This window comes from Protopterus annectens, chromosome 2.part0 (genome assembly GCF_019279795.1).
Source record: "Protopterus annectens isolate FY-2018-M chromosome 2.part0, PAN1.0, whole genome shotgun sequence".
Lineage (NCBI taxonomy): Eukaryota > Metazoa > Chordata > Ceratodontiformes > Protopteridae > Protopterus > Protopterus annectens.
In genome coordinates, this window is record NC_056728.1 from 1139281548 (window position 1) to 1139307324 (window position 25777).

The window sequence follows — 25777 nt, forward strand, 5'->3', positions numbered from 1 at the left end:
ATTTGACAATTAAACATATGGGTGTAGAGGTCAACACTAGGCTGTTTGCCCTAGGGAATGACAGCTTAGCCATAGTGTGCTTGGTGTCTGCCTCCCCACAGGATGCACATTCCCCTTTCTAAACACAGATGATGTCAGCACCCTATAAGTACAGCAGGAGAAAAGAAACTTCCCAGTAATCCGAATAGCGCGCTCCGCTAATGCGTCCGTCTCAAGTGTCATAACATAGTTAGGTAGGGGTTTCAAATCCTGCAAATACTCAGTGTGTGGGTGTGTGTGAAAGTCTGTGGTAGAAAAATCTCCCTTTTGGCAACTAGGACAACACACTACAGGATGCACATTCCCTTTCTAAACACCGATGATGTCAGCACCCTACAAGTAAAGCAGGAGAAACGAAAAGTCCCAGTAATGCGAATAGCGCGCTCTTCTAATGCGTCTGTTTCACGTGTCATAACATAGTTAGGTAGGGGTTTGAATCCTGCGAATGGCAAGTGTGTGTGTTTGTCTAAGGGGGGGTTTGTGTGTGTGAGGGAACTGTCCCTTTTGGCAACTAGGAACACACTACAGGATGCACATTCCCTTTCTAAACACCGATGATGTCAGCACCCTACAAGTACAGCAGGAGAAACAAAAAGTCCCAGTAATGTGAATAGCGTTCTCTGCTAATGCGTCCGTCTCAAGTGTCATAGCATAGTTAGGTAGGGGTTTGAATCCTGCAAATGGCAAGTGTGTGTGTTTGTCTGAGGGGGGTTTGTGTGTGTGAGGGAACTGTCCCTTTTGGCAACTAGGAACACACTACAGGATGCACATTCCCTTTCTAAACACCGATGATGTCAGCACCCTACAAGTACAGCAGGAGAAACAAAAAGTCCCAGTAATGCGAATAGCGCGCTCTGCTAATGCATCTGTCTCAAGTGTCATAACATAGTTAGATAGGGGTTTGAATCCTGTGAATGACAAGTGTGTGTGTTTGTCTGAGGAGGGTTTGTGTGTGTGAGGGAACTGTCCCTTTTGGCAACTAGGAACACTCTACAGGATGCACATTCCCTTTCTAAACACCGATGATGTCAGCACCCTACAAGTACAGCAGGAGAAACAAAAAGTCCAAGTAATGCAAATAGTGCACTCTGCTAATGCGTCCATCTCAAGTGTCATAACATAGTTAGGTAGGGGTTTGAATCCTGCGAATAATAAGCGTGTGTGTCTGTCTCAGGGGGTTAGTGAGTGTGAAGGTAATGTCCATTTTGGCAACTAGGTGAACAGACTACAGGATGCTCATTCCCTTTTCTAAACACTGATGATGTCAGCACTCTATAAGTATAGCAGGTGAAGGAAAAGCTCTCAGTAATGCAAATAGCGCGCTCTGCTAATGCATCCGTCTCCAGTGTCATAACATAGTTAGGTAGGGGTTTGAATCCTGCAAATGATAAGTGTGTGTGTCTGTTTCAGGGGGTTAGTGTGTGTGAAGGTAATGTCCATTTTGGCAACTAGGTGAACAGACTACAGGATGCTCATTCCCTTTTCTAAACACTGATGATGTCAGCACTCTATAAGTAAAGCAGGTGAAGGGAAAGCTCCCAGTAATGCGAATAGCACACTCTGCTAATGCGTCCGTCTCAAGTGTCATAACATAGTTAGGTAGGGGTTTGAATCCTGCAAATGATAAGTGCGTGTGTCTGTCTCAGGGGGTTAGTGTGTGTGAAGGTAATGTCCATTTTGGCAACTAGGTGAACAGACTACAGGATGCTCATTCCCTTTTCTAAACACTGATGATGTCAGCACTCTATAAGTATAGCAGGTGAAGGGAAAGCTCTCAGTAATGCAAATAGCGCGCTCTGCTAATGCGTCTGTCTGCAAGTGTCATAACATAGTCAGATAGGGGTTTGAATCCTGCAATTGGCAAGTGTGTGTTTTTGGCTGAGGGGGGTTAGTGTGTGTGAGGACAATTTCCCTTTTGGCAACTAGGTGAACAGACTACAGGATGCACATTCCCCTTTCTAAACACTGTGCAGCAGAAGGCCATGGCTCTGGCACACGTTGTCTGTTGCTATGATGCCCCTTTGGAAGATGCTTGTGTCAGCTGGAGAGTCGATTATGGTGGTCTGTCTGCAGTCATCAGCATATCTGGACAGCCACAGTCCGTCCATGTTGGCCTGTACCTCCAATAAATATATACCAAACAAGAGGGTCTCAGGACTGAGCCTTGTGGGACACAACCTGTAACTGTTGTGGGGTCTGGCATGGCTCCAGCAATGCTAACCATGTGGGTTCTGTCCTTGAGCCACTGTGCAATCCATCTAGTGACATAGGGGCATATATTTAAGCTGGCGAGCTTCTCTAGAATGCCCAAGTGGGGTATTGTTGTGAAGGCTTTTGCAAGGTCCAGGTAGGCTGTGTGAACCACCTTCCCCTCGTCAATGGCTTTGGTGACTGTTTCAAAGAAATCAAGCGGGTTAAACCCGGTAGTGCTGGTGGCTTTCAGTAGCCCTGAACCAGGCATCTGTTACTGCACAGATATTGATGTTTTCCATGCCAAGGAGTGTTTTGGGTGCATGCATCTGGAGGCTTAGACTTCTGGCGTTGGGTGGCATTGCTCTTAGTTTCCTATCCCTTGTGATACCTATGAAGGTGGGTTTGTCATTTGAGCCCTGCCTAACATAGGCACTATGGGGGTAGCAAGAGCCTTTGCCAATATCCGAAAGCCCAGGGGTGACAGGTGCAGGCCGTCCCTAGCAAAGCAGGTATTTCACCTGAAGACGAATGTGTGAAGGTGTAGTGCCTGTGAATAGTTAGCAGTAGCATATATGACTGCACACGTGGACACATGCCAGGTAGGTCATATGCACTGTGTCACAGGCAATGTACATGTGAACAGGACAAACAGTGACATCCTGTCAAGTGGGACATGGACATACATATAGTAGGCTATGCAGATGGCACTAGGAGTCCACAGAAGCTCTATAACTATGCATTGCAGGAGTGATCAGTATTCCAGGGTAATTGCAAGCAAACATGCATGCAAACAGAGCTACAGTAAACAGGGCTGCAGGTAGTCCATTGTACAACACACAAGCTGTACCAGTTCCAGTAGGTAACACTGCAAATATGCAGGCACTATGCACATGTACATGGAAATACACGGGTCAGATGGCTACGGTCCAGTCTCAGTGCACACAAGTGTACAGACCATGTACTGCCAGGATGTACAATAACTGGATAGAAACCGATGTGCTCATACCTGCAGTAGTACACATGTCAAATAACAGACACTGAGCCTTTACTCAGTGGTTCCATACTTAGTAGGATGTATGCTCCCTGGCCTGCCACCACAGTATCCCTGACATATATGGAAACTCCCCCTCCTGTGACAGTCAGTTATGTGTGTTGGGGCTGTCTAGCATGGTATGTGATGTGAGCATGTAGTGCTAGGGTGCTCCTGTGTGTCCTATACCAGTCGTGTAGTACTGCACACATATCAACATCCTCAAACATCTGCAATGCAGAGTCTAGTGTGGGCAACATGCCACCTGCAATTTACATGTCCATCATTGTGTATTACTACATTCATTACCCTATCCCCTGTGCTACCTATGTATGTAGCCTTCTGTTGACATCATTACCACCAGTATGCCAACATGTGCAGATGATACACTATGGTACTTACCATGGGTGTAGACAACAGGACATGACAAGCACACACTTACTGCATCAGGCATGCTGTGATATACCCACAATTAATTCAGTACACAGTACTGTTAACAACATGATACTATTACTACACATCTATGTGGTCACCCTGTGCATCAGCAACATGTTAACATGTACCTGCACAGTTGTTACAGACTGCAGGAGGTAGCACAGTTTCATCATATGCACAGGGTGTGAACCTGGTATGCCTGAGTCAGCCACCCATACCACCAACTGACATGTATGTGTATGTGTGTTGGTGAGGGACAGCAGTAGAAGGTGGGGCAATGTTGATGCGGTGTGTGCGTGTATGCGGTAGCCCTAGGTGTTGTCAATTTGCATGTGTGTATGGATGCACACAGTTCCACCTCATGGCTGCCATATACTGGTGTTCGTGGACAGCCACAGACTGTACCTGCCAGGTCATACAGATCAGTGTCTTTGGCCACGGACACGGTACCTGTGCCTTGCAGGGGTGCTACGGACCGTATCCAGTACCAACCCAGACTGGGTACTGTCATCAGAAGCAGGTGTTTGTTGACTGGACACAGAACCCTGTCGGGCCTGGCCAGAGCCACGTGCACGTGGTCTCCTGGGGCGGTCTGATGACAGCACAGACCCAGCATTGCTGGGGCTGCTGCTGGCACTACGGGGGCGGCCGCGGCCCTGTTGTCGTCCACGACGACTGCCAGCTGCTGCTGTTGCTGGCATAAGGCCACATCGATGCCTCAACCGCCCACCATTGCCCTGGCTCATGGACATGTAGTTGTGGAACCGGTCTAATATGTCCCCACAACGTCTGTCTATGACATCAGTGAAATCACGGATGGAAGCCGCAATGTCACGCATACTGTCAGTCATGGCTGTGCGACATGCTGCCAGCTCCCTCAGACCCTGTCTGGTGTACCGTTCCATACGTGACTGTGCCTGCATGACAGTCCGAAACATAGCTGAGGTTGTAAGACCTCTGTGGGCACGTCTGACAGGGACAGTACGCCCATGGATGCTCCCACGAGAACCCCTGGACATCTGTCTGTGTGGTACCATCTCTGGGCCATGCCCATGGCTGCTGTGTGGGGAGGCATGTGCCACAGATACCACATTACCCTGGTCAATGCCCACTGTATGCTGTCCATCACCTAGGGACAGTGGTGACAAGGGGTGTATTGGCAGGATAACTGTGCGCATTGATGGGGTCGACAGCTGTGTACTGTCAATCGGCTGACCAATGGCAGACCCTGGCATACCTTCCTGTGCCATTACACAGATGTCATCATTATCAGTACCCACGGCACCTGACTCAGGTTCCCTGCTACATGACACCAGAGCAGCAACAGAACCTGTGGGAAGGAAACAGGAAACACAGTTTACAATCCATACACATTACCAGCGATGCACACATGCACAGGTGCACACATGCACACATGCACACATGCACAGGTGCACACATGCGCACATGCACACATGCACACATGCACAGGTGCACACATGCGCACATGCACACATGCACATGTGCACACATGCACAGGTGCACACATGCACACATGCACACATGCACACATGCACAGGTGCACACATGCACACATGCACATGCACACATGCACAGGTGCACACATGCACACATGCACACATGCACAGGTGCACACATGCACACATGCACACATGCACACAAGCACACATGCACACATATACACATGCACATGTACACATGCACATGTGCACACATGCGCACATGCACACATGCACACATGCACACATGCACAGGTGCATACATGCACACATGCACACAGTTTCATGCAAACGTACAGTACTCAGTATACGTGATATCAACACACAGACACAGACACACCTACATGCATACTGAGAGCACTACTAAGTGAGCCAAATAGTGCTATTACTATCAACACTATTACAGGAATTGTTAATACACACTCACCAGCATGGATAGGCTGCATTGCTGTTATACCGGAGGGTCCTGCAGACGTGAAGAAACTAATGTCAGTGGGCACAACTGTGCCATTGTTACTGAGTATGATACAGGTCAGGAGGACTACAGTCACCTTTCACAGGTCAGCAGCTAATATTGAGGATATCACACTTGCACATTAAATACTATGGTGACAGCTACAAACCAAGGACACACCTCACACATGCATTAACTACCAGTGTACACAACAGTCAACTATACATATGGCATATTACCTGCACGTTCACCGTCTTGCTGCTGTGTGGATCCAGCCTCCATCATAATGCATGTCTGCTGCTGTTGTTGTTGCTGGCGGACTGGAGCCACTACACTCATGAGTAGTCCCTCCAGTCTGGTGAATGGGGGATGTGTAGCCACCCCACCACCTGTGGCAACCTGTTGCCTGTGGATATCTGACGCACGCTGACGGACATGTCTGATTAAATCACTGCAGTGATGTCGTACCTGCTCATATGTCCTATTTTGGGTGCCTATATCATTTACCCGACGGACAAGGTCTTGCCACAGTGCAGCCCTCTCCTGCTGATTTTGGCTGGTGCGGGAAAAGAGTATTGCATAATCCCGCACCAGGCTCTGGTGTATCTCCTCATCCTCAGCTGTGGAGTAGGTGGGGTTCCGCGGGTGGGCCATGTACCTGAGAAAGAAAATAACCTGGTATCAGCAATATATGTCAGCAATATATGGCACACATACTACACATGCTACTCAACTGTTATGATACAACATAGCTCACATATGTAGCATCTGTCTGTCTATTGGTGGATACACATGTAGATGGCCAGGTATCAGTGCTCGGCCAGTAACTGTGCAACAGTACCTGGCAGACTCCATACGACATACTACCAAACCCCAGCGTCAGAACACTGATTCAGGTCATGAGCACCTCCTCACTCTGGGGGTTTGTATCTAGGTACTGTATGGCCTACATCGTCAACTACTGTGAGCTGACCACACACTGATTGCCCTGGATATACATATCCCACCTCCGCCACCAGCACATACGACTATAGTGCATAACATTACAGATACAAACTATACACTTTGTAACAGTGATATGGTATCCTTTCAGCCCACTGGGCCAGTGGCAGATACAACCCACAATGCTCACCCTACACAATTGCTTTCTACAGACATCTCCGCGAATGCATGGATCATGCAATCCCATATATGACCAAGACACTCTCCACAAAGGGACAGCATCCTGTCTGGTGGACCCCAGCCATAGACAGATTGTATTACAGATGATGGAAGCTACTGCAAGACAGAGCATAATTCACTAAAGGGAGGGCATGTCTGAGCAGCACTGGTAAGGGTCTATTTTCCATCATACAAACTACATGGGCAACATTGAGAGGGTAATCAAGAGTGACACTACAGATAACCAGAAGGCCTTCTTCAGTTATGTTAGCAACCTGGTCAGGGGCCATCCTCTATGCCCATAGGTAGTACACAACAACAAATATTTCACTGACACCACAGATATCGACAACATTGTGGCAGACAGGTTCAGTGCAGGTGTCACCCCGCCCTCTCCCCTGAATTAAGGCATAGTTATCCCAGCTGACTGTAACCTCCCTGTCATCACAGATGTCCAGGTGAGAGACACCCGCAGGACAGCAGTATACACAACATGGATGGGACCTGCTGGTATCCCCAGTTGCATGCTACATTACCTCTGACAGGAGCTAAACACACATATAGAAGTGATATGTAACACTAGCCTCACTACAGGATATGTACCTGTACACTGGCACACAGCAGCAGTGGTTCCACTCCATGAAGGAGGCACCTCACCATACCAATATAATACAACACAATACATTACATTACAATACAATACTATACAATATGCTATTGCCCCTGTGTCTACAGCAGCGTAATGTTCTGCTACCCTGACCATTGTGACACATGTGGTGTGATGGTACCTGCTGCAGTCACACAGTTACACAGGGTGACCCATATGGCATATTACCTATCTGACTAACAATCAGCAGGGGTATGTGTGACATGTACTCATGGGGAGTCTTGCTTCTTAACACTGTGTGGTTTATTGCAGGGAATGGCTTATCTGTGGGTAGGAACTCTTACCTCCACATGCGCACACTATTGCAGTGGCACAGACGACACACAGCAGACATTTAGGTTGTGGATGGTGGGAGGTGCTACTATGGGTGTTGGACATATGTCATGGGTGTGACTTCCATATGTACATCCAGGAGTGGTAACCTCTATGTGGGTAGCATATGTGTACCCTGTGGTGTTGTCAGTCACTGTGCATTGGTAATGTGTTTGTGTGCATTGTCACAGTGTTGTACATGTCACTGTGTCCTTCTCCATATCTGTAGCTGTCATGTGAGGGCCATACCATGGATCCATTATGTGGTGTGGAGGGGTACACCGACCTACATGTCCATACCTGACTCACCATGTCTGCTGACACATACCATGTGCAGGTATTCCAGGGATAGTGTGTCACTGTGAATATCATTGCAGCCACTATTGTACACATGTCTGCCCAGCTCACCCCTGACACATGCAGTGGTGGGCAGCCAATCACATATCTGGTGGTTACTGGTGTAGGTGATCTGGAATGTGGTATGGTACTCCGGACTTGACACTGGTGTTCACTCCATGCCTTTGTCACCAGGCACCTCTTGCAATACATCTGTACACATGTGCCTCACTCAGACTTTATATACATCTCTCTCTCTCTCTCTCTCTATAAATATATATATATGTATATAGATATATCTATATGTATATATATATATATATATATATATATATATATATATATATATATGTCCGTATACATATACACATATGTATATTGATGTACATATATTGCTATAGATGTGGAGGGGGGGCACAGGGGGGGTGTGAGTGACAGAGGGGGTGGGACAGGCTGTGTTGCAGGTCGTCATATACAGTCATACCTGTAGGTAGTCAGATCAGTCTGTCTATGTATATGTATCTACAGATATCTATATCTGTATGTGTGCATTACATAGATATGTTTGTACAATATTCTATCTACATCTGTCTATGTATCCCTTTATCACTCTCTGTATGTATGTGTACATATATGCATATCATATGTATATGTATATATATATATATATATATATATATATATATATATATATATATATACACATACATATGTTGACATACACACATATCCATATGTTAGACAGGTATATCAACATATTTGTCTACCATACTGTATACACACACTAACATACTGCTAAACATACATAACTGTGTAACCTACTTTGTACATGGCACTACAACCTACAATCAAACAAATTGATATGTGCACATAGATGCTCTCACATACAAATGTATGTACAGCCTTCACTGATAGTTGCTATATGTCCCCTGCCCTTTACACATCTTCATATACATATGGATACAGACCAATGACACATATGGAGGGTTCACAGTATGTAGACCTTTATAGTATTACTTTACATTACCTGTGTTTGTCACAGCTGCTTGTGTTGCTGTCAGGTTCTCTGTCCTGCTGCTCCACTTCCCAGTTGTCAGCTTTCAGGTAGCTGTTGCTGAACAGTTTGTTTCTGTCTGCTTAATTGCAGTTTTCTCTGTCTCTGTCTCTGTCTCTGTCTCTCTCTCTCTCTCTGTCTGTCTCTCACGTCCTTCTCAGGGTGCAATGAAAGTATTGCATGCATGGACATGGAGTACAGCATACTTTTGTAGGTATCTGCATATGCCCATGTGATGGCCTCTGTACCAATTGTTAGCCAGCATTTGCTAATTGCATGCAGCCAGTTGTGTACTGATTGCAGTTCCCACTGTGATTTCAGAACAGTGCTATAAAAAGGTGTGTGAGATAGGCATAGCCCTTTCAGATGTTAGGGGCAGGGACCATGCTGTTATGCTGTGGAGAATGTTCTGTGAGTGTAAAGGTTGGTATCTCTCTCATATTTCCATGTGTGTTGTAGATTAACATTCCTCCATTCATTTCTCCAGTTCCCTGTACTAACTGTGTATGTACACTGACACCTACAACTACTACTACTGTTAATGTGTGTGTGTGTGTGTGTGTGTGTGTGTGTGTGTGTGTGTGTGTGTGTGTGTGTGTGTGTGTGTGTGTGTGTGTGTGTGTGCTTTCCTTTCACTTTTGCTTGCACTCTGTTGCTAAGGCTTCAATAGTTGCCCTTTACAGTCACTACTTGTATGCCTGCTAGGTGTCTTGACTGTAGTGTGCTGCTGTGGCTTTCTTATTTTCCATGTACATTCACACCTTGGAATGCTTGCTATATCTGCTAGGGTGTTACAGCATGCAGTGTGGTCTGGCCATGGTGTGGGCCTTGACAACTATTAGGGTATTTGAGTATGCTGCTGAGCAGGCCCCAGAGACTTTCAGGTTCATCTGTTATGTGCCTCATGGAATGGTACATATCAGTGGGGTACACCCATTAAAATGTCTGGTATGCTGCAGTTGTGACTGTGGGCTAGCATGAGCATATGTATTACTACACTTTGTCTGCCATGCAAGTGGAGAATACTTTCCAGACTCCATAGTTACCATTGCATGTGTTACACCTTTCTGCCTACTGTTTGTACATTTCACATGGGGTCTGTGGGGCATCCCTGTAAGTCATTCACTGTTGCTATGTCTAGGCTTTTAACTATTCAAATATGGTGGTGTTGGACCCGTCATGTGTACAGATATTTGCAGGTTGTCCACATTTCTGCCTCATAAATTGGTCAATATCTCATGCACACCTTTTTCTGGCAAGTCACTCTGGACTCAAGTCAGAATATGGTGACAAACATCCAGGTTCCAGACTGCATACCCTTCCAAACATCCCACAAAGTGTAGACCCTGTTACTTTCTGAACTGTCTGCGTTTGTTGTAACATTATTTGTACTGTGTCCCTGGTTTTAGGCCTTTGCTCCACATATTTTATTACTTGGTCCAGATGTGTTCCTGTAAGAGGTTGTGGGGTATGGGCAGTGCTTATCCTGCTGTGAGTATCTGTGTATCTTGCAAGGTGCTATAGTGACATTTTACCTACTAGCTTCCAACTAGCATGGCTGTTTCTGTTCACACACTACTATTATGGAAATCCACTAGTTGTGATAGTAATTCTAAATGTCATGCTTTGTGTACTACACATCTATATTCCCTTTACATTCATTCCTACTATTACATGATATATTTATTTTAGCACAATGTTCTTGTATAAGGGTCATGGCTTAGTGGTAAGTCATACAGACTACTGTTTCCAAGGTCCTGCGTTCGGGACTGACAGTGGGATTTTATTTTGCTTTTGAACTGAGTACAGGACCTGTCAATCAAAGTGACTAAGGCACTTTTAAGCAGTTGTAACCGGGTTAGCGCTGGTTTGCGCGGAGCTCACGCATGCGCACTGGCGGTTAGCTCCGCGCACACAAGCGCACACCCGCTTACAACTGCTTAATAGTGCTTACTCTTGCACACACCCGTGCTATTTTCTTTGAAAGAAAAGAAAACGGGGAGACAGGAAAGTGGTGAAAAAGGGGTCACAAAGAGGGTAAGACAGTAGGGAAACAAGCTTGGAATGTGCAGGAGGGATGTAGGTAAGGCCCATAGCTGCCCATTTCTTCATCAGCAACAGCTGTGCATATATATGTAATTTGGCGTGACATTTGAAACCTTCCACCCCTGAGAGAGGTGTCAGGACACCAATAATACTTGTTGTACAGCCAATTGGAATTGATAGGTTCCATGTCCAGTAGACATGTGTGCGGAATGGGCAGCTATGTATGGGGCGTAATTTTTTTGTGGGTACAGAGTGCCCTTTTATTTTTATTTTTCAGGTGAGAGTGGTATGTCAGGTGAAGGTAGTCGGTACAGCTGGGGAGGTAGGTTGGGTAGGTTAACAGACAAGACAAACAAGACGCATACAGGGGCGGTGTATGACACGTGGGGGGGTTACACAATTGACGGGGATGGAGGTTTGGATATCCAGAGCCCATGAGCCCACAGATGGCAACAGTGGAACTGATATCCCCACCCATAGGCAGTTGCCACTGTCCCTTCACTGCCCGGGACGAGGCTGTGCTGGGGGCTGTGTAGGCGGGGCAACAAGCATGCCCGTTAGTTGCGCCACCTGTGCCTCGAGCTGACGTAGGGGTTCAAGGACAGAGTCCCAAATCTCCCTACGCACCACAGTCCGGACGCTACGGAGGGTGAGTGGTGGATCTCCTCCGGCCACACTTGCAGAGGGGGGGCGAGCCCCATCCCCTGCAGTGCTTCCACCCGCAGGTGGCACAGGGCCACCGGAGGAGGGTCCGGACCCGGCACTAGTGCCAGGTGCACTTGCCAGCTGAGGTGGGAGAGGTGGGTCCGCTGGAACCCGCCTTCCCTGTCGTTCTATGTTTTGCATTATGTCATGACGGTTTGGGTTAGTGACATATAATACCATTCACAATTAGTTGTAACAGCATGCATTAGTATTCCCATTAACCAAACACCCAGATATTCACACCATTGAACAGCGTGCATAACACATGCATAATTTGATCGGAAATACACAGTCCAACAACATGCAGGGTTAATTGATGGCAACAGGCCACCAGGTGTGGATGTATGAACGGGCAGATGCATCAACAGACATGCAAATATATATGACCCAACAGGACAAACGTCCAGGGGTGTTAAATGTGATTGCACATACCATTTTCACGTGGAATGGGTTATATGTAGTTATAGGTTGGGGGAAGAAAGTAATATTAACACCTTCGATTAACAATACATATGCTGTACATTTCTAATAGCTACAGTTATATACACACTACTGTTCTAACTACAGTTTCCTATATGTTAACTATTTCAACTTGGTGATAGGTCTGTTAATGCGACATCAATATACATTTTATGGTTCTTCATACACATTCATATCTAGCTTTGTTCAGCTACATCTAGGCTATATGTGCTGTATATGGCTGTAGACAAGTGTGGATGTATGGTATATCAGACAAACATCCTATTTGCATATTGCAGACTGGGAGCAACATATCCTGATTTTGGGATACACATTCCAGATGCAGCAGCACTTTGAACAGATTTAGCTGTTTGGTTTTGAATCTGACATGCATTTCATTCTGTGTTGCCTGCAGTATACTTTATTCAGGGGTTATTACTACTGTATTGCTGGATTCATGACACTTTCTCACACTCTCTCACTTGCTTTCATTTTACTATTCAGGATGGTACTTCTAGGCTTTATTGACATATTTTAACAGTTGTTATTACAATCCTTTCCAGCAGTCTCACTTCTGTCATGTTTCAGTATTTCCACAGGGATATATTTCACACATGTGATTTATCATCTTCTGCAGCTATACTTTTCAGCCTGCTGCACGTTGTGTACTATTTTCTTACAGGCAGGGCATTTTTATCTCAGGATATATGTCAGACAGTTTCATGTTTAGCTCAAACTTACAGGCTGCAAAATGTTGTAATCAAGCAATACTTGCATACACTTTCACACTGTTACTTGCAGATTTTATTCCTTACTGACTACAATGCACTCTTATGCTGACTGTCATACTTTGATATTTCTTTACAGTTACTGGTAGTGGATTACTGACCTGCCTGGTGGCGCAACCGCACCAGCCTATCGCCATAGGCTCTGCGGTTCGCAGAACAGACACCTGCAGCTGTAATATAAATGAAGTAATATTGGAATACACTTCTCCATATTATCAGCTAGTTTAACATGTTACATACATAATTAAATGTTACTTACTCAGTAGTGGGGCGTTGGGTGTTTGCCGGGCCTCCTGGATCCAACGGTTCAGTTGGTCCTGCTTGTGTCTCTTCAGGTCCGCATGGTGGTGACGGACCTGCTCACCTGTCCTTGGAATCCCTGTGGCACTGGTGAGATCATGAGCCAACCGGTCCCACGCCTCAGCCCTGTATGCTCCCCAGAGGACCTGGCCCTGCATGAGTTGGGCCTCATGATTATGGACTAGGAGCCAGACCATGTACCTGGACTCCTCAACACCCCACCTCTGTGCTCGAAAGTGACTACCCTCTCCTACTACTGACATTCTGCCTGCAGGTCTGTTCTACAATCGTTTATGCTGTGTATTCCCGCCTATGGGGTTTATATAGTCCGTTTTTCCTGCACATATCTGTGATTGGCCATTTTGGAATTGTATCAACTTCAGTAAACCTGCATTGTCATGCTGTAGTTTGTCTTCATTCCTATATATTAGCTATTATTGCATTTACAGGTACTGCTGTCATGGCTTAGTGGTTCTGTACCTTGACTATGGTGTATAGTATCCTGGGTTCGAACCTGGCCACTGCTTTTTTAGTTTTCATGACTGTCTAGACATGCTGAGGGGTGTGTCTGTGTAAATGCAGTTTTGATACGGCTTGCTCAACGTTGCCCGCCAGTTAGCTCGTTTGCACGGTGCGCAGCTCCGCGCAAACGGGGTACGCTGCTTTAAGCCTCATTTGGCTATCGGCACGCATATTACGCTCAGCTCAGTTAGGGGCACATAGATTTAGCATGTTAGACCACTGCTCAGCTACGGGCACTCATTTTGCACCAGTTAAACCACTGCTCATCTATGGGCAGATGCACTCACCCTGTTAAACTGTAGCTTCTCTATGGGCACATCTGGCATTTTTTATTCTTTTGTTACCTCACATTTCTTCAATATAAATGGGCAATTTCATTACATTTTACATATATTGGGGTTTTATGTGTACATATTTGTCAGGGACTTGTTTCCTGCTTATTTTGGAAAAAAAAATTGGTGCTGTGGGGGCTTGAACCATGAATGCCTGCTTTTCAGCCAACATCTCTACCGCTACGCTATTGCTTCCTGGCTTATTTTGCATATTTAGTTCTTATATGCTTTCCCACTGACTGCTAACTGTAGCTGCGCTTACGGGCACGCCAGCATAAACGAAGCGCACTCATGGTTAAACATCTTTACAATTTAAAAAAAATATAACATGTTCATTTATATATATTTTATGTTCATAGTCTGTGCGGGCATGTGTTGTGTTGTGTTTATTCACATTTCCGTGGACTCTGTTGTGGGTGTTTACTTTGGGCACTTTTACACTTCTGGGGGCGTGTCCGCTTGCAGGGTTCGGCCTACGGACACGCCCCCTACTGTCTTACATGGACCGTGTTAGACTTAGGTGTGATTCAGCATGCTGTCATGAATATGCAAAGCATGCTGACATCACTCCGTTTAACTGCAGCCTCCGTGTAAGAGTTATAACTCTTACACGGGGGCTTCATGAATCCCGGGGACTGTCTATTAATATAAAAATAAAGTCTTCCCAAACAAGAAAGGAGATCATGCCACACAAATAAGGAGAATAGGATGCCTTACATTTTATAAATCTTGTCAGAAATATAATTCATATTGTAGAGAAGTGAAACAGTGCTGTCGGCCTGTCACTATGTTGGCCATGCCCTTTATTCACTTTCTCTAGTCTATCTCTTTCATCTATCTTAACTCATTGACACCTATGTGATGTGGAATGTCACACCTCTAGCAGTCTACACACATCTTGCATTCCCAAGCATTTTCTGAAAAATAAAATTAAAAAGCATAAGATAAATATAAATGTTTTATGGACAATAACATCTATTAAAACTGTTCAAATAGCAATTTAATCAGTAAGAAGTATTCTTTGTAGTTATAATAGTCAGTGCATTAATAGTCTTTTCTGTAAATATTGTAATGTACACAAAGCCCAAATTATGTTTTTCTAAACTTTTATATATGTTCATATCTTTAAAACTGTAAAACCTAAGCATATATTGTTAGAAAATGTTTGTTACCCAGACATAAGCTTACACATAACAAGAAATTCCTCTATAACTGCATGTTTATTGAGATATTTACAGAAATATGAAAACATATGCTTAATTCTATAATTAGCAAAATAAATAATACACTGGATATCTCTCAAGATGTGCAAATTACAGAAAAGACAGTTTTTCAACATCTAAGGTTTTCTCTAATGCCAAGCATCAGTTTTTAAGTCATTTGTGTTTAACGTTTTAAGTACATATGCAAACATTGCTTCTTTTCATAATTACTAATAAACAGTTAGCAATATTTCCAATATAGTGTGATAGAAACCAGCATAGACAGTGAATTGCCCTTTCTCCCACATTGTTCTTTTACACCATACACCTCAATAACACGTATGTCTCTCAGTTATGACAATATGAACATAAATATGAAAATATGAATAAGAAGTGGAAAATACTTAACAGCCTACACTAAAATAATAACTCCTTGCCCCAATATTTCCTATTATTAGTTGGTAACTCACTTAAAGAAGCAAGACCCAAAAAACTTCTGGATTCCATAAGAAGGCATTGGTTTGAACTGCAGAATATGAAAAAAATGTATTATAGGCTTGAAGTGAGTTAGTAAGTCTGGCCATCTCAATTCAATCAAACATGTTTCCTTTTAAATCATTCTCTTCTAGACTGACAACATCATCTTTCTTTACTGTTTCCTGTTCTATATCTTGCTGTGCAATTCTAACAGGATTTTCATACAAGTCTCTGGCAGAAGGTCCCAGAATTTCCCCCTGTGGCATATTTTCTATGTTTTCAGTAATCACTGTTTGCCCAAAAGACAGCAATTTGACTGTATTATTGCTTAAAGCTACTTTCAGCTACACGTGAAGCTTCTCTTTCTCTACTGTTGTGGAATTATGAAGTTGGCTGGGTGTAGGGGTCATGCCTCCTGCAAAAAAAATCTTTAGGTTTTGTTCACTTAAAGTATATTTCAGCAATTTGTTTTTGCTGCTCTGTCCATCGGACAATCAACGTTCAATAAATAATAGTGAATCCTTTATTATGGCTTATTAATCATTTATAGTTGATAGGCTTTTCTAAGCTATTTCCTTTTATTTATTTATTTTTTTCAATTTCCTCCACTGCTAAGCCCCATGCCTCACAGCACAAACCTACAGCTCCAGTGTAAACATTGCTCAGCAGATTTGACCCTCCCCTGTACATGAGCATGCTTAGCTTTTCTTTAACCTGCTAAAACATGCGCAACAGGGCTCAGTATAGCTGAGCTGTGCTGGCATGCCCCCTCTGCTTAGCGGTGCTTAGCTAAGTGCAAACAGGTGCCGCTAAGCTCCAATGTGCTTATCCATACTGTGACACACCTCCTTTTTATGTCAGCTGTCTCTTCTACCTACACTACCACAGTTCTAGCCCTTACACAGTTAGTAGCTGCAGTCACAGTGGCCCATTTTGCTATTCAATAAACTTAGGTCATTTACATACAACTAATTGCGTATACCCTAGATACTGCACTACACCATAGCCTGTGTACTTAGCAACCAGTTTAACCTGCCATTGTATGACTCTGCATACTGGCCAGTATAATGGGAACATTTAATATAGCTTTAAATGTCATATTTTACAGCTTTATTATTATTATTTTTTTTTTTGCAAACTAGCATGTTTGCTCATCACTGTGTGCCACTTAAATATGTGATAAAAAAAGTTAACATTTTCATTAATTGCAGCACTTTGAAATGTCAGTGGCCATAGTTTTGGCCATTTGCATGACTTCTGCACCTAATACATGCTTATATTTGGCCTGTAACAGCCTCTGTTGTATTTTTACATTCTGCTACATGGTTACTAACTGCATACATTTTTCCTGCAGACACAGCACCTAAAAGGATGCCTTTCTTCTTCCTGGGACACAAAATCACCTTATATGCATGTTTTTTACCAGTAGATGAGGTTATTTGCATTCCATGTGTTCCTAAACATTTTGCTTTTCAATACAGTCTCCTTTAGTTTTGTTATTCATTCCTTTGTAACATCTGTCTTTTGAGCTGTAGTAGTCATATTAGTGCAGCTTTCTTTTCTTTATAAATATTGTGCCATATTATATATCTGTTTAATTTATGGATTTGATGACATCAATAATCATGTGCGCACTATTATGGATATAAATTATTTTTTTTAAATGGTTAAGAGAAAATTGTTTAAAATCCATCTATAACAACTCTTCTTTTCTGTGACAAGTGTATTTTAAATTATTGCCTTGTAAGAGGTAATTTATGTTTGGCTTTTTTATCCCAAGTGAATGATGTACTGAGGGTTGTTCTGGGTTATAATTTTCAGTTCCTTTTATAAACACAAGACCACATGACTCATTATATGTAGTTTTCTTTGATAAAACTGTTACCTGGGGTGTATTGGTCACTTATGTGATCCAACATCATGGAATAAATTGACATTTTTTGTTAGATGAACAAGGTAATTATCTATATACTCTTGCCTTTTAGATTTTGGATGGGTAGAGCCAAATATTTTAACAATAAAAAGGAGTCTGCATTTCTATATGGTCTTAGGAACTAAGTACAATTTGAGTAAGCTGTGTACCTATTAACTGTAATATTGCTGTAGCACTCTAAGGATAGGATTCCAAGATGACTTGTGTGTGGGTAGTAACACACCATGCCAAGCAGTTACTCCATACCAAGTCCAAAAGATAATGCTTTGCCAGGTCCCATTCAGTGTAAGGGGAACTGGACACACTAAGTTGGCCAAAGTTAAAGTTGTTTATTAGTGAAGTTCAGTGATGTTAAAGGCTAACTAGTTGGATCCCCTTGAAGTGAATGGGATATGTTCATGAAGCAGAAGCTCCATCTGTATGTGAGAATAGGTACAGAAGACAGTACCCTGTGGGAACCATATAGTCCAAAGTACCAAATTCCATATACAGGTATATTGCATAAGTCAGGAGTCATGGTCCATGAGACTGTGTATACAGGAGACATCCATCAAACTCCTCAGGGGATGGCTTGTATTGTTTTATAGTCAAAAAGAGGATTCATTTCCCTGTGTGCTAGTGACCATACATGCCTGTCCCTCTTTTTGGATTGTGTAAATGCAGGTATGATAGGCATGCTGTTTGTCATGCTTGCTTTCAGCACTGTACAGGAGGAACTGTTGCTCTGGATGACTTATTGGCCATGCAGCTCCATCTAAATGTCATACCTGGTGTTGCAGGTAGGCTTTCTCCCTTTTATAGAAAATCTGATGTATGGATGAAGGAGCGGTACCTAATCACTTTTCCAGACTCGGTGGCCTTGCCAAGTCCTGGGGCAGTTTTGGCATGATGCTCAGAAAAAAATGATGAGATTCATTAACACAAAATGCTAGTTGAATCTCATGAGCTTGTCTAGTTTTAGGGGCTCCTCCATTCAATTCAATACCTCAGAGATGTGAAGTTCTGAAATGGGCAAATACCAGCAGGTGAGCAGGCTTGATTTCAATTGTCAGTGTTGGGAGAGCAGGATGGTGAAGGCCATTCATTCTCACCATGCCAGCTTTATGGAATCCAGCCCCAAGTTTTTTCAGCTAATTCCCTTGCAGTGAAAGCAAAATTAAATTTCTGAACCCAGTTTTCAGCAATGTTTTTCAGTGTAATTTTTCCAGAAGGCTGCAGCTGTATCCACAGTGAAATATACATCTGTACTTCCATAGATACTGTCAAAGGCAAAGATGTTTCCTCACTTCGGCAGAAGCATTTCTTCAGTTATTGCAGATACTTCACCATTAAGGTGCTGTATCATGTCAAGAGACTGACATCATGGCTGGCCTTACACATAAGCCAACTAGAAAGTTATCTGGGGCATCTGCACTCATTGTTGTGGGAGGGATGCTTTTCCAATATTGAGATAGATCTTTTTGTACAGTAAAGAAATGCAGCTTCTTGATACTTCAAGAAAATAAATGAACACAATCAGCTGTGCATCTCAACTGTACTGGTTTATGAGGTATGTGACAATTTTCAGCCTTCATACAGACTCTGTCATGAAGTACCAGTCATGCACTTTAAAGATGATTCTTAGCTACAACTTTTTCCTTCTCAGTGTATAGGATAATAGGGCATGAGCAGGCTGCAGGCAGCCAACCAGACAAGAAAGTGAGTCCCGCTACTTAAGGAAAAGTTTGTAGGTGTGAAGTCAGATAATGAGAAAGAAGCCTAGAGTCAGGTCAGCCATATTACTATTAACTCTACTTAATTTAGCAGCCTGTTTGTATTGTGTCATAGCAGTTGTAAGAACATGTTGTGTTTTTACAATGCAATAAGCAAGTGACAACAACTCTCCAACAATGTCATAAAAATGCTGCTGCTGCCTGCCGATAACTGTGTGGTCTGTAAAAATTACTTAGCAGTCAATCACCGAAGAGATGGTAAAGGCTGGAAGAGTCTTCCACAATCAGATAAGCATTAATATCCCTCATCTGTCTTAGTCATTTTAACCTATTTAAAATGTATATTATTTGTTTTCAGGTATGTGTAGACACCTAGTACCAGTTACTCATCTTTTAAATGTTTCATGGGCTGACAGCTATCAATATTCTGGTAACTACAGCTGTAGCTAATTTTGTGTAACATCCATGATTTTGTCTGATATACTTGCCCTGTTGCTTGAAGTTGTATTTTTTTTATTTTTCTAATAAATCACTGAAGATTACAGTCAGTCAGAAATGCTAGACATTTGAATTCCATACTTCTTACTCCTCAAGTAAATGCTTGTTAATGCAAAATCTGTTGTCTACTAACCAAGTAAATTTGAGTAACATATAAAAATATTGTCTTGTCTGTAGTACTGGGATGGGGTATGACTAATGGCTGCTCTTTGCGTATTATTCTGACTTTGAATTGCTGTGATTTGTGTAAAACATCGGGAAAAAATTTAATAGATGTGTGGCTACTGTTTCCATGCAACAAAGTTGAAATACATTACAAAGTTGTCATCTTAGCTATAACTGCTGGGTAGAGTAGAAGCTTACTGTAAGACGTATGTTATCCTCTTGCTGTGTTCTCAGTTTAAACAGACACACTGTCTGGCTTTGCAGAAGTAGTGTGTATTTGCAGGATTACTGTAAATTTTGTGAAACAACTAGCGGTACTTTAATGTGTGGCTAGTAATTCTATAGAGCATAGCTGAAATACAAAGCATGATCATCATTGTTAGCTATAACTGCTGGGTGGGGGTGGAAGTTGTCTGTCAAAATAACAAATGATAAATATTTTCTCAGTATAAACAACCACTACCTTGCTTTGCAGGACTAGTGTGCATTTTCAAGATTAATGTGATTTGTGTGAAGCAACTTGAAATACTTTAATGTGTGGCTACTGTCTGTGTAAAAATCCACTGAGCTGAAATACAATACATGGTTATAATTTTTTATCACAATCATCTGAAGTGGACACAGCAGTTGCTATAACTGCTGGGTCAGGGTAGGAGCTGTCAATTGAAAGTAATTCACCCTGTTAGGTTTTCTCAGTATAAACAGTGACTATCTGGATTTGTAGGACTAATGTGCATCTGTGTGAAGTAAGATGGATTACTTAAATGGACATCTGAGATATACACAGAAAAAGTGGATATCATTGTTTTGGATGTTTATAAAGGAGAAATTATTAACTGCCTGATGTTGTTTGCTCATTATTTTGGCTTCTCAGGACTAAGGTGATTAGTATGAAGCAACATAAAACACTTTAATATGTGACAACTGTCTGTGTGGAGCAAAGGTGAAATACAGTGCATGCCCCTCCTTTTTTATCACAACCAGACATCTGAATAGTAGAGAGTAGTGGTTATAACTACTTTGTGGTGGAACTGGAGTTTGCCTGGATGAAAGTAAAGTAAATGACCCACTTGTGAGATTTTTTCCAGTTTAAAGTATCTGTCAAAGAATAAGGCATAACAGGTATCACAGAACATCTAGACCTTCAGTGATTCTGAGTCCTGGTGGCACCAACAACCCAAAACTGTATAGGTGGATTTTGTCACAGGCTTAGCAGTGGCTTCTGCCCTGAACCTCTCCTATACTCAAGCCAGCCCTTCTCAGATGTGTGCGTGGATGGTCATTATAGCTTGTTTGTTTGTATGTGGGGGTTCTGAGGACAACTTTGTTATTTCTTTAATTTTCATCCCAAACCTCAGTGGTGAGCACAGAGGGTCACTGTAGCTTATATAGGAACATTGGACTATGTAGGAGTAACACACTGGAATCTTTATCACGATTATTATTTTTTCACATTCCTTTCAATCAAACATCACATGCACATATTTTCAGGAATGGAAAGGAACTATAGTTCATAATTCATTGGTCACATAAGGCTTTGTTGTTTATATATGTCTTACAGCAAAAGATTGAAATATGTTATGCTATTTTTGTTTCTTTCAGCTATGTCCCAGCCTAACATCAGAGAGTTACACAGTAGTGGCTGTCTTTTGTTGGGATAAGAATGAGGAGGCATGTTTTATACATATGTCTGACAGCAGCAACTTGGAATAGACTGTGGCCATTTCTGCCTTCACTCTCAACCCAGTCTAACACCAGAGAGGAATATGCAAAAGACGACTATCTTTATTTTTTTTGGGAGGGGAATAAGGTGGCAGATACATTTCTCAGCTATTACTTATACATCTTGACAAGCATTTGTCTTCTCAGTTTATTGTTAAGTGCTGTTTCATCAGTTCTGAGCATTAAGCCTTGAATAACATATTATTTCTCCCCAAAATAAAAAAGTAATAAAATAAGACTGATTTTTTTTTTCTTACAGATATTCCCCAGGATTCACGAAGCCTCCGTGTAAGAGTTATAACTCTTACATGGAGGCTGCAGTTAAACTGAGTGATGTCAGCATGCTCTGCATATTCATGAGAGCATGCTGAATCACACCTAAGTCGAACACGGCCGTGTAAGACAGTAGGGGGCGTGTCTGTAGGCTGAGCCCTGCAAGCAGACACGCCCCCAGAAGGTTAAAAGTGCCCACAGTACACACCCACAACACAGTCCATGGAAATGTGAATAAACACAACACAACACATGCCCCCACAGACTATTAAACATAGAACAATCTAAATGAACATGTCATATTTTTTTTAAAGTGCAAAGATGTTTAACCGTGAGTGCGCTCGTATGCGCGGGCGTGCCCGTAGCGCAGCTACAGTCAGCAGTGAATGGGAAAGCATATAAGAACTACATATGCAAAACATGCCAAAAAGCAATAGCGTAGCGGTAGAGATGCCGGCTGCAGAGCAGGCATTCATGGTTCGAGCCCCCACATCACATATTTTTTTTTTTGCAAAATAAGCAGGAAACAAGTCCCTGACACATATATGTACACATAAAACCAGAATATATGTACAATGCAATGTAATAGCCTATTTATATTGAATAAATGTGAGCTAAGAAATGAATATAAACTGCCAGCTGTGCCTATAGCTGAGCTACAGTTCAACAGAGTGAGGCTATGTGCCCATAGATAAGCATTGGTTTGACTGGTGCAAAATGAGTGCCCGTAGCCGAGCAGTGGTTTACCACGCTAAATCTATGTGCCCCTAATTGAGCTAAGCGGCCAATGTGTGCCAATAGCCAAATGAGTGTAAAACCAGCGTACCCTGTATGCGCGGAGCTACGCACCGCGCAAACGAGCTAACCGACGGGCAACGGTGAGCAAGCCGTATCCAAAATGCCTTTAAACAGACACACCCCTCAACATGTCTAGACAGTCATGGAAAATAAAAAGCAGTGGCCAGGTTCGAACCCAGGATACTATACACCATAGTCAAGGTACAGAACCACTAAGCCATGACAGCAGTACCTAGAAATGCAATACTAGCTCATATATAGGAATGAATACAAACTACAGCATGACAATGCAGGTTTACTGAAGTTGATACAATTCCAAACCGGCCAATCACAGATATGTGCGGGAAAAACGGACTATATAAGCCCCATAGGCAGGAATACACAGCATAAACGATTGTAGAACAGACCTGCAGTTAGAATGTCAGGTGTAGGTGAGGGTAGTCGCTTTCGAGCACAGAGGTGGGGTGTTGAGGAGTCCAGGTACATGGCCTGGCTCCTAGTCCACAACCATGAGGCCCAACTCATGCAGGGCCAGGTCCTCTGGGGAGCGTACAAGGCTGAGGCGTGGGACCAGTTGGCTCAGGAACTCACCAGTGCCACAGGAATTCCTAGGACAGGTGAGCAGGTCCGTCACCACCATGCGGACCTGAAGAGACGGAAGCAGGACCTACTGAACCGTTGGATCCAGGAGGCCTGGCAATCACCCAACGCCCCACCACTGAGTAAGTATCAATAAAATCTGTTTGTAGAAAGTTAAACTACCTGAAATCATGGAGATGTGTATTCCAATATTACTTCATTTATATTACAGCTGCAGGTGTCCGTTCTGCGAACCGCAGAGCCTATGCTGATAGGCTGGTGCGGTTGCGCCACCAGGCAGGTTAATAAGCCACTACTATTAACTGTACAGATATATAAATGTATGACAGTCAGCATAAGAGTGCAGTGTAGCCATGAAGGAATCAGATCTGCAGGTTACAGTGTGAAAGTGTATGCAAGGATTGCCTGATCACAACAGTCCCCAGCCTGTATGTTGAAACTAATGAGACTGACCAACACATAGTTTGAAATAAAACTGCCCTGCCTGTAAGAAAATAGTACACAACCTGCAGCAGCAGGAAATGTATAGCTGCAGAAGAGGATGAAATCACAGGTGTGAAATATATCCCTGTGGAAATACTGAAACATGACAGAAGTGAGAGTGCTGGAAAGAACTGTAATAACCACTGTTAAAACATGTCAATAAAGCCTAGAAGTACCAGTCTGAATAGTAACATGAAAGCAGGTGAGAGAGTGTGAGAAAGTGTCAGGAATACAGCACTACAGTAGTAATAACCCCTGAATAAACTATCTGCAGACAGGACATAATTAAATGCATGTGAGACTCAGAACCAAACAGAAACATCTGTTCAAAGTGTTGCTGCATGTGGAATGTGTACACCAAAATCTGGATATGTTGCTCCCAGTCTGAAATATGCAGATAGGATGACTGTCTGATATACCAAACATCCACACCTTTCTACAACTATAGAAAGCACAGTTAACAGGATGATGTATCTGCACAAAGTGTGATATGAATTGTGTATGACCAGCAATAAATTGCAGAGTTATGTTGCAGAAACAGTCCCATCTGCAAGGTTAAGTAGATAACATATAGGACACTGTAGTTAGAACAGTAGTGTGTATATAACTGTAGCTATTAGAAATGTACAGCATATGTGGTTGTATTCGAAGGTGTTAATAATATGTTTGATTTACCCCACCCTCTAACCATCTATAACCCATTCCACGGGAAAATGGTATGTGCAATCACAATTATCACCCCTGGACGTTTGTCCTGTTGGGTCATATATATTTGCATGTCTGTTGATGCATCCGCCCCGTTCATACATCCACACCTGATGGCCTGTTGCCATCAATCAACCCTGCATGTTGTTGGACTGTGTATTACTGTTCGAATTATGCATGTGCTATGCACGCTGTTCAATGGTGTGAATAACTGGGTGTTTGGTTAATGGGAATACTAATGCATGCTGTTACAACTAACTGTGAATGGTATTTATATGTCACTAACCCAAACTGTCATGACATAATGCAAAACATAGAACGACAGGGAAGGCGGGTTCCGGCGGACCCACCTCTCCCACCTCAGCTGGCGAGTGCACCTGGCACTAGTGCCCAGTCCGGACCCTCCTCCGGTGGCCCTGTGCCACCTGCGGGTGGAAGCGCTGCAGGGGATGGGGCTCGCCCCCTCTCTGCAAGTGTGGCCGGAGGAGATCCACCACTCACCCTCCGTAGCGTCCGGACTGTGGTGCGTAGGGAGATTCGGGACTCTGTCCTTGAGCCCCTATGCCAGCTCGAGGCACGGGTGGCACAACTAACGGGCATGCCCGTTGCCCCGCCTACACAGCCCCCAGCACAGCCCCGTCCTGGGCAGTGAAGGAACAGTGGCAACTGCCTATGGGTGGGGATATCAGTTCCACTGTTGCCATCTGTGGGCTCATGGGCTCTGGACATCCAAACCTCCGTCCCCGTCAATTGTGTAAACCCCCCACACGTGTCATACACCGCCCCTGTATGCGTCTTGTTTGTCTTGTCTGTTAACCTGCCCAACCTACCTCCCCAGCTGTACCGACTACCTTCACCTGACATACCACTCTCACCT